Source organism: Callospermophilus lateralis, unplaced genomic scaffold (genome assembly GCF_048772815.1).
Source record: "Callospermophilus lateralis isolate mCalLat2 unplaced genomic scaffold, mCalLat2.hap1 Scaffold_300, whole genome shotgun sequence".
In the NCBI taxonomy this organism is placed as follows: domain Eukaryota; kingdom Metazoa; phylum Chordata; class Mammalia; order Rodentia; family Sciuridae; genus Callospermophilus; species Callospermophilus lateralis.
This window is the reverse complement of record NW_027513641.1, coordinates 424,863-439,922: the sequence shown is the minus strand read 5'-3', so window position 1 is coordinate 439,922 and position 15,060 is coordinate 424,863. Positions and strand designations below refer to the sequence as shown.

At 40.0% G+C, this 15,060-nt stretch overlaps 1 pseudogene; it reads left to right on the top strand.

The window, feature by feature from the left end:
- The first annotated feature begins 1,305 nt into the window (after positions 1-1,305).
- Positions 1,306-15,060, top strand: part of LOC143388602 (phosphatidylinositol 3,4,5-trisphosphate-dependent Rac exchanger 2 protein-like) — a 147,970-nt pseudogene continuing 134,215 nt past the window's right edge.

Below are 15,060 nucleotides of genomic sequence, written 5' to 3'. Positions count from 1 at the left end.
TTACTTATTAGAGCCTAAAATCATGCTCTGAAAAGACATCATAATCAAACTGATGTTGATTTTAATGTAAATACTGAGGAAAAAATCTTTTAGAGTTTCACAAGTGTTTTCAACTCTGGGAACAAACTAATATGCCCCTTTCTAGCATCAAAACCATTCACTAGTCTAAATAAACTTATTTAGATGTCATTAGTTGTGTGTGGACTGTTTAAAGTTGTTTTAAATAGAAAAAAAAATGATTCTGAAAAATATGTGGTTAACATCTAGATGAAAATATATATGGGTTATTTTGTTTGCTACATTCATTAGAAGAAGTCAGCTCTTGGAGGTCTTGACTCTATTTCCAAGTGAGAAAAGGCAATGAATTTAAACCTTAAAATCAGAAAGCTCTGTTTCTATCTTCAAATGTAAGATAATCTCTCTCTCTTTCCTTCTTTGTCTCTTTACCATGAGCATTCAATAACAGTTTTACCTTTTTAAATCACAGCATCTCTTAGAAACAAAACTAGCACAAAGATTCTGCCTCTCCTTGAATTTACATACTATGTGGACTTTGAAGAAAAGTTATAGACATGCAAAGATGTCTAAACACCCCAGAGCAAGGGTGATGCTTATTGTATCTGGAGTTTATTGAATGGGTAGGGGCTGTCACTTTCCTATAGCATCCTCATTTATTATGCTAATTGACTTTCCAAGTGCAGACAGGAGGGTGTCTGTCTGTTCTGTGAAATATTCTCAGTTTTCTTTTTTTTTTTTTAAATGCAAACCTGTTTTGTGCCTGAATAAAACCAGAAATCAATGTGTTTCTTTTCAAACATGGGAGGGTCAATACCGGGGTTACTTTTGTTCCCATCAAGTTATGTAACTGCCAGGACTTGTTTCTTTGCTTTCAGGATTTGTGAAAAACCCATTAAAGCTTAACAACAGGCGGGAGTCTCAGGAGCAATGTCCAAGACACCGCTTTGGCTGCTGGAACCGCCTACACTCCGGGGCTCAGGCCGCCTGAGGCTGGAGCAAGGGGGCTGGGCGCTCAGAGCCCCAGCGGGAGCTTGCTCTCCCAGGAGTTTCCTGTGCAGAGCCCCGCGCCAGTCCCGGAGTTCCACCTCCCTATCCTCATCACAGCATGTAAAGTCGTCCGTCCCTCCTCGGACTTTGCCAAGGCGGCAAATTTCCTCTCTAGCCGCCAAGAGCAGAACACCAGAAGCGCACGGGGCAGCGCGCAGCAAGGCCTGCAAGCCCCGAGGCCCGCCCCCCACCATGAGCGAGGAGAGCTGAGGGGATGGCCGCGCTGAGAGCGCCAAGGACATGGAGAAACAGCTTCTGCTGCGCCTTTGCGTTCTCAGCGAGCTGCAGAAGACTGAGTGGCACTACGTGGGCACCCTGGAGTTCCTAGTGTCGGTGAGTGCCCCAGCGCTGCGACGACGCAGGGGGACCCAGGGGCGGGGAAGGGGAGTGGGTGCTGGAGCTTCCGCAGGAAGCATCGGGGCATTGTCTATATGGGCACTAAGGGACTGGTGGGGACATCCGATCTGCGCTGGGACAGGGAGTTCGTGGTCGCGGTGATCCACTGCAGGGATTTGTCAATGGTTAGAGTCCAACTGAGTGATCAGGGCCTTGGAGAGCTGGGAATCTGAAAAGTTAAGCTCCAAAGAAAGGCGTCCTGTGCGGGAAATCCTGGCTGCCTGATCTCCCCTCACTTTTTATTTCCTCCATAGCAGTTTGATCAGTTTGCAGTGTGACCCCCACCTCCACCCCCTCCCTAGATCTCCTAACCCTGGAGATTTTGTTATAAAGCCTTGGTGACTAAAATCTAATCTGCTGCATTTAGGTACATGTAGTTTTAAAAAATTCTTTGAATCTACTGGAGCTGGAGTTACTCAGATAACCTGGCAGTGAAGTCCCCTTAGTGATAATCTTTGCAACATCTTGGCAGGGCGGGTGCAGAAGGAGCAGCGGGGTTGAGGGGGTGGGGGTTACCATTCTATTGCAGCTGTTGGATATTAAAGCCACATGTGTGCTTCCCTGTCCTTGGTCCTACAATCTCCTTCCTCCTGGTTTAAATCTATCCTCTGCTCTGTTGCTATGCACATGAGCCCATGAGAGTGGTATAATAAAACTTGCGTCTAACAACTACAGGATTTCCTAGAACTGGGCACGAACTTGGTTTGCAGGTTTCAATTTGACTCACTGAAAGTGTGCTTTGAAAATATTTCATTCATTTTAGGGCAGAAGGGACAAAATTTAGTTAAAGTAACTTCTGAGACATCACTCAAACAGTACATTTTTCCTGTTCACTGCTGACAAGACAAAGAACTTGAAGATTGGCTCCTGTCCACCCAGATGCCAGCGACAGCATCATTTAAAGAAGCTTTGCAATCTCAACTCAAATCCTCTAACCTTCCACTTCCTTCACTCTGTTCCATAACCCTCCTTTCTGAAGGGAAATATTTCAAGTGCCAAACTTCCGGCCCAGTTGTATAAAATCTGTAAAGTTTCTGCTTACAGTCCCCATAGAGGAAATTAACTTCTTGGCTGAGTCAAGAAGGAAAGAAGGATGTCTCAAATGATGTAAAATGCACAGGTTGGCTACTGCTTGATTTCTCAAAATCAGTATAGTTCAGTCCTATTATTTGTAATGGCTCAGGTATTTGAGAATATCCTGGCAATTGGTGATATATGGATGATTTTACATTTCTTTCTCATAGGGACTGTGAAAAGAGTTTTTTTAAGGAGATTTAATTTGTAGTAGCTTCAGATTTAGCTTTCATAGTACTTTGTGGGTGATAAAGTCTTTTGACTTTTGAAGAATTTGAGTTATTTCTTAAAGAGGAATTGCTTTTTGAAAATAGCTGGAAAAAGTACCCTGCAGAATGCTAAGCCGGAGAAATACACTACTAACATAATCTACCTTAAAAAATGATTTGTTGATCTTTATCAGTTTTTCCTCTCATCTGAACATATGATTATTACAATTGAAAACTTATTATTCCTATATAGACAGCAAGGTGAAATTGTATGGGAAGTCTAAAATAAATTGTATTTTCCTTTTTACATGTAGAAGATTATATTATGATTTCACTGTTTTTAATCTTATTTAGAAATTATGAACTCTTCCACTTCACCCAGTATTTGTGCTTGTGTATGTTTACATACACATATTCACTTATTGACCTGAATGTCACCTTAAACAAAGGGTTACTCTGTCTTATTTTTGGTCATGACCGATTATTCAAAGCCAAAAATCTATTATAAATTATTATATTCAGTTTTCTCTTTTAGGAGTTATTATAGCAACTTTAACCCCCTTAAGAATTTACTTGGTCACCTGTAGTTGATGTAATCAATCTAGTTTTCATATTAGACTACACTGATATGTACCAAGAGCTTAAAAATATTCACACTCTTTGGCTTGATAATTTCTCTTATAGAAGCCTATTCTAAGGGAATGAGCAGAAATAGAGACAATTTAAATTATTTTAAAAAATCAGCCATACTATTAAACAAATTGAGCAATGCCGCAGTCCAGCTGGTTGGGCAAAATAACCGGGGAGTGACGAACAACTTGTGTACATTGATATAGCAGGAGTAGGAGCCATTTATTGTAGGACAGGAGCAGTATTTATACATTTCACACAGCTTATCTAATTAGCATAAACTAAATGCAGCAGTCAACCAATAAGTAATATCCACACTTAATGGCTCGCTGGCATTACTTCACAAACCACTCCCTCTGGCATTTTGTCAGGCGCCATCCTGACTTGTTTACAGACTCTAACATTTCTCTGGCAAAATGCCAGGCACCATCCTGACTTGTTTACAGACTCTAACAGAGGAAAAAATATGTTGCAATGGATTGATAGTGCATTCCTAAGTCAAATCAAAATATTTGATTAATCATTGGTTTAGATTTCTGTGATTGCCTTAAGCCATACTTATGTGAATAAAGCATGACTTTATTAGGAAAAGGAAGAAGAGGTTGAAAACACATTTTTAGTTCTAACAACAAATTTTTACTTATAGGTCCACGAATGAGCAACACAAATGGTATTATTCCCTTTGATTAAAAGATCATAGTGGTGGGCTAGGATTGTGGCTCAGCGGTAGAGTGCTTGCATAGCACGGATGAGACCAAGGGTCGATTCTCAGCACCACATAAAAATAAGTAAATAAAGGCATTTTATATATATATATAAAAGATCATAGTGGGCCGGGAACATAGCTCAGTTGGTAGAGTGCTTTCCTCACATGCACAAAGCCCTGGTTCAATCCCCAGCACTCCACCGAAAAACAATCTTGAAAAAAAAATTAAAAAATGATCATAGACTACCTGGCTGGTGGTGTGCACCTGGGTTCTGGAGGCTAAGACAGAAGGATTGCGAGTTCAAAGCCAGCCTCAGCAACAGTAAGTGTCTAAGCAACTCAGTGAGATCCTGTTTCCAAATAAAATATAAAATAGGGCTGGGGATGTGGCTCAGTGGTCAAGTGCCCCTGAGTTCAATCCCTGGTACCCGCTCCACCCTCTACCCCCACAAAAAAGAAAAACAGTTTATAGAGCCAGAGAGGAAAATTTGTTACTAAAATCTTAAATATCTTTGAGTCCTGTTTCCTCAATTCTACCTTTTTTGGCCTTTTTAAAAAGAGCTTTTGGAGCCAGGGATATAACTCATTCGTAGAGTGCTTGCCTCACATCCACAAGGCCCTTAGGTTCAATGCCCAGCACCACAAAAATAAATAAATAAATAAAGTACTTTTTCTCCTACCTCATCCCCCAGAGGACCTATGCTCAGCTCTCTGTACCATAGTATCATTCCATATGCATCTTTTTTCTAGTTGTTGCCCAGGCACCCAGGCACACACTTATTGTTTGGCAAAAGCTCTGTGCTTTAAGGTGGCTGTCCTCATTCAGAATGACTTGCCCTTCCCATGATGTGCCATGTTTTCTCAGGCCTCGGCCTTTGTTCTTTTTTTGTTCTTGGTGATTTCAAGGCTCAGTTTTCTCCTTCTGCATTGTTCGCTGCTTTGTATCTACTTCTCTACCCCATTTACTACTCCCTATTTTATACCCACAGGACTCCATATTTACTTCTTCTGGAAAACAAAGTAATTGATGCACTTATTTGTTTCCCTTTGTCTCATTCTACTATACACTCCTTGAGGACCAGGATATATATTTTGCTTGTCTGTGCTTCCCCAAAATTATGTGCAGTTCTTGTAACACTGTAGCTGATCAATAAATGCTTATTGAGTGATGGAATGAATCAATGAATTGATGCATCCTCCATCCTCCTAACCCTATTTTTAAGGATAGTTCCTCAATCATCCTGAACATTCAAATTCCCCTTGCCCCCAATTGGTCTTAAGTTTCAGAATTTGTGCCACAACAAGTTTCAAATGAGACATATACCTGCCTTTAAACCAGGATCATGTCATCAATAAGGCATTGAGATATTAAAGACTTTGTAATGCACTATTGTTTCTTCTCAGGTGTTTTGAATTTTCACTTGAGATCATGGGTAGGTTACATAATCTAGATGAATTGTTTTTGAGATCATTGATAAAATGCTAGAGAGTGACTTAATTTATTGTTGTATTTACTTAATTTACTTTTGTATCTTGTTCTGTTTGGGAAATGAATTTTTGTTGCATTAGAAATACTATAAAACAGTTATTCTAGACAAATGATTTCATAGGCCTAATATCCAGTATTTGTTGTCTGGAGTGTGGACAATAGTAGGTTGTGACCTGCTTCCTGTTTGCAGTCCAGTGACACAGCATGCCAAGATCGCAGACCCATTTGAGTGGACGGAGAAAGGGCAGACTCAGGGCTCTTCATGGGTGTGCGCAGTGGTACAGGGCTTTGAGCTCAGGGTTCAATGCTCAGCTACCTGCATCTTGAAATTCTTACTGATTTTATCTTTTATTTTGCAAGTGAGATCAGGTGGGACAGTGGGGCACCAGCAGAACAGATATATGAAAGAAAAAAAGCTTTGTTTTTCCAAACCTTTACTGGTATTTCCCCCCCACTTTTTGAACAAGGGGTCCTCCAATTTTTATTTTTTAGTGGAAAATTCTGTAGACAAGTTTCATCATGGGCCACTGGCATTGAAGCAGGATAACCATTTAATGTTTTGTCTTCTTTACACTTCTGAGAGAGAAAGGGAGGGTTGTCACTGATTATACTGGAAACAGATTCAAACAGGGATTGTTCGTGGCATACCAGAAGACGTGGTTATTCACATTATAGGCATATTAACATAAAGTGTTTCAGCTATGAGTCTTGTTATAATTATAAGATTTTTGACCTTTGTTGTCTGTCTAGGCATTGACCTCAGATTTTTCTAGAATTTGAGTCCTGTCTCCAGTTTATTGTGTAACATAAGACATTCCTAAACTTCTCAGGCCTCTTTTTTCTTCATCTGTAAAAAGGGGAAATAGCATTTCTCCAGATTGCAGTGGCACATGCTGTGTCCTCAGCCCAGGGCCTGGCCCCTAAGAAGGACCTTAAGCAGTTCCTGTTATTTCCTCTGATACTACAGTTAGAAAGAGTCAAGTTTGAATGGTCAATAGATATAATTTTCTCTGTATATTTTCCTCTATGCTTTTCTATGTTTCCAAGTCTCTTCTTGTATTTCTATTCTGTCAATGTAGTCCTTTTCATGGTACTCTTTTTGATGTGCTAATTGACTTTAAGACAGTGAAAAAAATTCTATATTCTGTGTAATAATTACCAAAATTAATTTGGTGCCTCATTGTTTACACTAAGAATTTGCATATTTGCTATGTGATTTGGCTTAGCACATAGTGTCTCAGCTCTTTCATTTTTTTTTAAATTTTTTTGGTACTAGATATTGAACCTAGGGTGCTTTACCACTAAGCTACATCTCCAGACCCTTTTTTTTTTATTTTGAGACAAGATGTCACTAAATTGCTCAGGTCCTCGCTAAGTTATTGAGGCTGGTTTGGAACTATTCCTCCTGTCTCAGCCTCCTGAGTCACTGGAATTACAAGTCTCTTAGCTCCTTCACATGGTGCTCCCTGGAGCTCCAGGGACTCTTACATGGGGCCAGGGGGAGCAGAATTTTATGACTGTGGTTTGCCCACCTTGGCTTCTTCCAGGCACAACACACTTTCTTTATATTTGTGCTTTAGCAAAATCAGTTAGTAAAACCACTTTTCTCTGTGGTAAATTCCCAGTGAACAGTTCCCATTGAACAGGGATTGTGAGTTTACTTCCTATGTGGGCTTTTCTTGGCTTGAACATGGTGCTTTGTAAATAACAGGTGCTCATGAAAACAAACAAACTGGCAAACAAAGCAAAAGCAAACAAATCTGAGTTTGAATGAATCTGAAAACAACCTCTTTCAGTCATGACCTGAGTCTTCCAGACAAATATCAATTGATTCAACACATTGTGCCTAAGGTCTGAATTGTCATTCTCTCCCCAGGATTCATTTGTTGAAGTCCTAACTGCTAGTACTTAAGAATGGAACTGAATTTGTAGATAGAGCTTTTAAAGGGGTGATTAAGTTAAATTGAGGCTCTTCCACTGAACCCTAATCCAGTGTGACTAGATTCTTCAAAGAAGAGATTTGGAGACACAGAGAAACACCAGAGGCTCAGAGAAGCAAGCCCTTGGGAGGACAGACAGACAGACAGACACACACACACACACACACACACACACACACACACACACACACACGGTGGCCATTTGCAAGACAAGGAAGGAGGTCTCAGCAGAAACCAAATCTGTTGACACCTTGATCTTGAACATCTAACCTTCAGAAATGGGATGAAATAAGTTTGATTTTAGGATCTCAGTTTGTGATATTTTGTTATAGTACCCTAGGAGACAATTATAGCTTATTGTTAGGCACTGGGGATGCCAAGAAAAGTCAGGCTTGGTTTTATCCATAGTAAGTGCATGATTTTTTGGAAGAAAAAAGAAAAATGCACAGATAACCATGATGCTGTGTGGCAAGAGCAATATTAGAGTAATAAGCAAGGGGACATGGGAGCATTATAGGAGTCCCCAAGACTAGGAGTGAGGGAGAGGTGACCATGAACTGACCCAGCAAAGGTGGGGAGGAATGTGCTAAATTGGAAGGAGAATTGACTGTTCCCCAGCAGCATGTGCAGTGTGTCATTGTTATGGCAGAGCTTGGCACCCTGGGCTGCTGAAACAGTCTTCATGACTGGACATAAAATGTCCTGTGTTTGGGGGTATTGGTAGGAGACCAAGTAAGTTCAGTCCAGCTTGAGAAAAGTTCCATTCTTGAGAATTCTGACTTCTTCTCTAGGTAATGAGGAATCAACTGTGAGGGGACACTGGTTCTTTCAATAATAAGCAGGTCTGAGACCACCACAGTTGGTACTGAATGGGGGTCTCCTCTGGGAAGAATTTGCCAGGCCAAGATTTTCTGAATCTGTGTGGCTATGTTTCTCCTTGGATCCCTCTCCTGGCTTACTGTTTCCCCACCTCCCTGGCCTCCTCACCCAGGCTTCTCTAGCAGTCCACACAGCATACAGAGAAGCCTTCTCCTTGCCCTTCCTAACTTGGGACAGGCTATAACCTTCAAAAGTTGTTCCTGTTTACTAAGGGTGAGCACAAGCCAGGAATCCTAGAAACTGCATAAAACATAAACATAGCCTAGCTTGTGCAGGACCAAGGAGGTCCTGCTCTCAGGGTCTGCAGACCAGCCTTCTTCCCCCCCCCCAAATTCCAAGATTGCTCTCATTGGATCACCCTGCCTCAGCATTACTGGCTGACTTGCCTGGGTTTTTTGTTTCCTAGTCATTAGTCTGAATATGTATATAAGAAGGATGACATCAGGAAGCTGCTTGCAGAATGAATTGACTTTTCTTTTGTAGCTAATGAACCATGAACTAAATGGGGTTCTTTCTTAATTCTGATTTTTGGAGCATTGATCATAGGGCAAGAGCCCATTCCCTGCTCAGAGGGATGTGTGTTTAGTCTTGATTTCATCTACATAATTACATTTTAGCATAATATGATGACATTGATATAAGAATAGTCTCTATTGAGATTAGATTTGTTTCCTAAAAAAATTCTGTCCACAGGCCCTTAAATATTTTTGCCCTTGATTGTTTATACTATTGTTATGATTTGTCTAACAGTTCTGAAAATATGGGAAAATAGCAAGAGGGGAAACCAGTCACCCTCACTGTAGAAAAACCAAAGTGCAAAATTATTGTGTTTATTAACTTGATGTGTGCATTTGAGAAACAGTTGTTTCTAGTCAGGTTAATAGCTGTTCCTTGGAACTATAGCCCCTAAACTTCATGTAAGGCAGTGTGAAGTCCAGATACTATTTAGTCATCAAGCTTCCACCCCAAGACAAACTCAGAAGTGAATAGAAAATTCCAAGCCTCAAAACCTCAAATGAGAGCTATTCCTATTTATAGAAAGAAATATTATAAGGATCATCTGTCTTTTTACAACATGGAATTAATTATCCCAGCAACAATAACAATACCCCTAATCTATTTCCATGGTTCTGTGTCTCTGATGGAACCAATTTACAAATAAAGCCTGATAGTTCACTTTGCAGTTCTCAGCCCCACCAACCTCCTACAAAGATTGGGCTGGGATACTAGTTTGGGAAAATACATAAAAAAATTTTGGAGTTGAGTTCTCATACTAGTAGCTATAAACTCATGTTTTCTTCATCCATAGGTAATAATTTTTTGACTTCGAAGTAAGTAATGTAAAAAATATCAGTATCAAATCATTATCCTCTTGTGCAATGGGATACAATTGGTGTCATCCACTAGCTTACCCAGACCGCATGTCAGGAGGTCAGGGTCAATACAGGCTGCAGGTGCTCAGCTCACTTTACCCATCTTCTGACCTAGTGAGGCCTCTACTGTCTGTACTATGTGAAGCCAGTGTGCTTATTTACCTAGGCACCTACTTATTTACCTAAGCTAGACAGATTCTCTTTGTGTATGTGTGTGTGTGTGTGTCTGTGAGTGTGTGTGTATACTGGGGATTGAACCTAGTGGCACTTAACCAATGAGCACATCCCCAGCCCTTTTTATATTTTATTTTGGGACAGGGTCTCACAAGTTGCTTAGGGCCTTGCTAAGTTTCTGAGGCTGGCTTTGAATTTGTGCTTCTCCTGCCTCAGCTCCGTAGCCAATGGAATTACAGGCTCGACCATATTTATCTCTTATATATCTCTCTGGTAACACAGAATGAAAGCCAGTGACTTTTGAGTAGATTATTACTTTTGATGGGAATTGTTGGAAAGGGTGTCTCACCCCCGGGTTTTGCTTTGGTAGAACTGTGATTGAAATGGTCTGACTGCAGATTGGTGGATGGTAGGGGTGCAGAATGGGATTGGGGTGATCAAGGCCTTCTAGGCCATAAGTTGGATGGCCTTGAAAGCCAAAAGTAGGAATTTAGAATTAATTTAGTAGACAGTGAGGGGCTAGGTAAGGTGTTAGAGCAAGGGAATCAAAGAACTGAGCCTTGATTCAGAGGAGTCATTTGATGAGGAGGGTTAGCAAGAGAGTGGAATGGTTCTGCTGGGCACAGTGGAGATGGAGAGAGGTCAACCCATTAAGTCCAACAAATGTGGGAAGGACTAACTCAGTGGGGGATATATGCCCGGGTCACCCCAGATCATTTTCGTTAGAATCTCATAATAGAGAGGCAAGGGGTAATTGGTATTTAAAATAAAAATTAATTGGTACAAATAATAGCATACATTTATGGGGCATAGGGTGATATTTTGATACAATATGTAATGAATGAATCAAGGTATTGTCATACCCATCACCTTAAACATGTATCCCTTTTTTTGTGATGGGAACATTTGAAATAATCTCTTCTAGCTGTTTTGAAACATGCAATAAATAATTGATAACTCTAGATACCTTACTGTGCTATAGGACACCCAAACTTATTGCTCCTATCTAATCATAATTTTGTACCCATTAACATGCCTCTCCCTATCTCTCTCCTCTCCTCCTCCCAGCTTCTAATATTGTCCTGCTCTCTACATCTATGAGATTGGATTTTTTTACCTTGTACCTAAGAATGACAAGAATCAATTTTTTTAAAAGGTCCCCAGGTAATTCTAATTTGTAGGTAGGGTTGAGAAATACAGGGAGGTGGATGACAGGGCATTCATATGCATGTCAGTCAAGAATTGAGATAAATAATGTTCTCCAGTGTGTCCCTAGAAACTTGATTCCTGTACTTTAAATGGTGTGACTGCTTTCGAGAGCTCTGAGATGACAGAGGAAAAGAAAACGAGTTGAGAACTGAAATGTGTTTATGATGTAATTGGAAGACCACCAGTAGAGAGAGACTTGCTGATGGGCCACAGTGGCCAGAAATAAAACAGAGGGAAAAAAAACAGGCTTTTTCTGTACTTGAATGTGCTTAGGGATTTTTTGATTCTCTCGTCTCATGGTTTACTCTAATTCTCCAGATTCATGAATCTTTGAAAAAAGAATACCTCCCAACCCTGTTTTTTCTAAAATGTACTGTGCAGGGGAGAGTTAAAATTGACTCCTTGGTGCAGTGAAATATGGTTTCTTGTTCTTCCACTGCTCATTAGAAAAAAGGAGAAAATAACCAATATGCAACTCCCATGTAATAGGAATTTATAATCCTTATCAGTAACCTGCACACAAGTCCTGTGGTGTGGGAGCTGAGCCCCCAATGTTATAGGAGAAAAAATGGGAATCAAAAAAGTTTTTCTCCTAACTTGAGAGAGAACATATACATGCTCTCACTCTGAAGTCTGTCTCAGTATAGGTGAGAGAAACTTGAAATGCTTTTTTCTCATTAAGGGAAGCACAGAGATTATTACTGTCATGATTAGTTCTTGTGGTGATAACCCAGATGGACGGTATCCTCAGGTACAATGAAGATAAAGGAGATTACATAAGAAAGCAGAATTCCCTTACCATACCCCAAGAATAAAGAACAGAGTTGGACTGAAAACCCAAAAATTCACATTACTGTCTTCTCATTGTCTTTTTGAGAGAGAGAGAGAGAGAGAGAGAGAGAGAGAGAGAGAGAGAGAATTTTTTTTTAATATTTATTTTTTTAGTTTTCGGCGGATACAACATCTTTGTATGTGGTGCTGAGGATCGAACCCTGGGACGCACGCATGCCAGGCAAGCGTGCTACCCCTTGAGCCACAACCCCAGCTTTTCCCATCACCTTTTGAATCCAGCCCTACTGGCTTTCATTCCATCATTCCTTCAAAAATGCCTTTGCCAAAGTCACCAAGGAGTTTCATATTGCTAAATCCAGTGATTGGCTTCTTAGTCCTGGTTTGCTTGACCTAAAGAAATATTCAACCCACATCTCATTGGGACACTCGCTTCCAGGATACCATACTCTTCTGATCTCCTTCTGACCTCCTCCTGATTCCCCAGGAATCATTCTCTGCACCCCTTCTCTCCCCTACTGACACTGACTCCCTTGGTGATCACCCTGAGATTCCATCCTGTCTTCCTGTCTGTCCCTCTGGATGTCCAGTACGCAGCTCAGACTTATGGCCAACACAGAACTCCTGATTGCTCCCTTAATTGCCCCTGATCTTACCCAGGCAATAAAAAACTTAAATCTTTTTTTCTTGAATCTTTCATCTAATAGCAGAATAATCCTTCTAGTTCTATCTTTAAAAAACATCCAGACTTTAACCACTTTTTGCCACCTTTGTCTTCTGCTGTTACCCTAGTCTTTTGGCTTCCCTGGAACCTGCTGTCTCTTGCCTTGTCTCTGGTGTCTCTGTAGCCACAGATTAATCCAATATCCTGAGTGTTTCTTTTAGAACATTTTAGGCCATTTTAGTGTGCTCTGAACTATCTGTGGCTTCTTGTTGTCTGCAGGGAATCGATTCCAGAACTTCCTGCAGACACTCAAATCCACAGAGACTCAAGTCTTGGGTAAAGTGGCTCAGCATTTGTACATAACCTAGGCACACCCACCTGTGTACTTCAAGTCACTGCTAGATGACTTTTAATACCTAACAAAAGTGCTATGTAAATAGTCATTGCACTGTATTGTTTATGGAACAATGACAGGGAAAAGAAGTCCTATGTGTTTAGTCCAGATGTGAGGTTTCTTAAAAAATATTTTTCATCTGTGCTTAGTTGAATCTGTAGACACAGAATCCTCAGATATATACTCAGGGCTGGTTGTACTTCTCATTTCCATCAGCGCAAAAGCCAGAGTCCTTCTGGTGGTCTGTGAGACTGTATCATCTGCACCTTTACTCATTTCCTTTCTGACCTCATTTCTTGCAATTCTTCCTCTTACTTTCTTCTAATCACTACATCCTCTTTGCCGATGCTCTACATGGCACCATGCTCCTATCTCAGGGCCTTTGCACTATTGCCTTGTGTTTGGGGCTGCTCTTCTCCTGGGTACCTTTAAGTCCAACTACTTTGCTTCCTTTAGGTCTTTGCTAAAGATGGCTCCCCGATCTCTGTGTTCCAGGTTATAATCATTCCACCTTTAGTCCAACACTCCCAACCACCTTTCCTGCTTTAATTTCTCTGAAGCACTTACTGACACATTCATTATCTTAATCATTTTGTTTATGTCTGCTTTCTCCACTAGAAAGTGAACTCATTAGGGAAGCGACTCATACTTAATTGCTCTTTGCTCAACCCCTAGACATATGCTGAACACCTAGTACGTGTTCAATTACTGTCATTTGAATGACTTAGTGTGACTAGTGCTCAGTATTTTAATGTAAGGAAATATTTTTTAAAAAACCTTTTGTTGAGAAAAACCCTGGAAATAATTATCATATATTGGAAAGAAATTAGAGGTCTAATAAAGGGTTATAAACTTGAGTCAGATCCATAAATGCTATGTGTTTAACAGAGTAGATAATATCAATAATAGAAAAGTGGTGAGAGATGCAGGGACAAAATGAAATTAGAAAAAGTCTAACCAAAGGAACCCAAAAAAGAAATAAAATCATCCAGGAGATTGCATTTATAAGCAGATATTAAGCCCAGATATTAATACCTAGTAATACTTTTTGATAGCAAGAAAAAAATTCTGGTAGTGGAAAAGATATTGTTAAAGTTTTGATACAACTTCGAAGAAAAAGTCAATTTATTTTCCATGTATCTGAGTGAAGCAAAAGCCAAGCATGATTAGTGCGAAATACTTTTGATGTGGGAAAGGAAGTAAGCTACTTTGGGAAATAAAGATGTTATAGAAATTAATATTTTTAAGTCTTTTGAGGATTCCCACAGGGCACTGATGTATTTTCCAAAGGTCTTTGTTATGATGAGCTATGGAGGGTTATTTTCTAAGTGCCAATTTGTGAACATGAACACGTGTGTACCAAGGAAGATCTGAAATGCAAGAAACTTATTTATGTGAAGCTACTTGTTTTCTTTTAATGTCCTTAATAATTTTGTTTTGTTTTCACCTCATCCATCGGGTCCAAAGATATAATTAAAGTTTGCTACTGTCAGAGGCTCAGATGTCTTTATTTTTTGCAGTAATAGATCTTGATCTGTGATTGCTGTAATTTCTGCAATAAAAGAATTGAGTCTGTTGGTGGAATCCACAGAACTCATTAAGGAACAAAAGGGTACTCTTACTTTCTTTCTGGTCATGCTATCAGCTGTAGGCATGTGTTTCTTGTTGAAAAGGATGCAGAAGACTCATCTGGAGTCTCATTGCCTCCTATAGGTTCTGTGTAAATTCTCTCACAAACTTCCTTGCCCTCTTGTAACCATTTCCCAGCCTAGATTCCTGAACTTATTAGCCTTTGGAAGAGAGCCACCTGGTTTTTTTCTGTGATCATTTTTTAACCACATTTCTTAACTCTACCAATTTTGATCTCATTTTGTATTCCTGACATTAGCCTTGGTTGATAAATGTTATTTTTTTTGAAATTCCCTCCCTATGTATTTCCTTTGGGTTCATTGATGAAATTAATCCCTTATCCTTTAAAAGACATTGAACATGTCACTTTTGTCTCTGACTAAATATGTGCAAAAATGAACCCTTCACTTTCTCTAATAAGACACTCAACCTCATTGTCT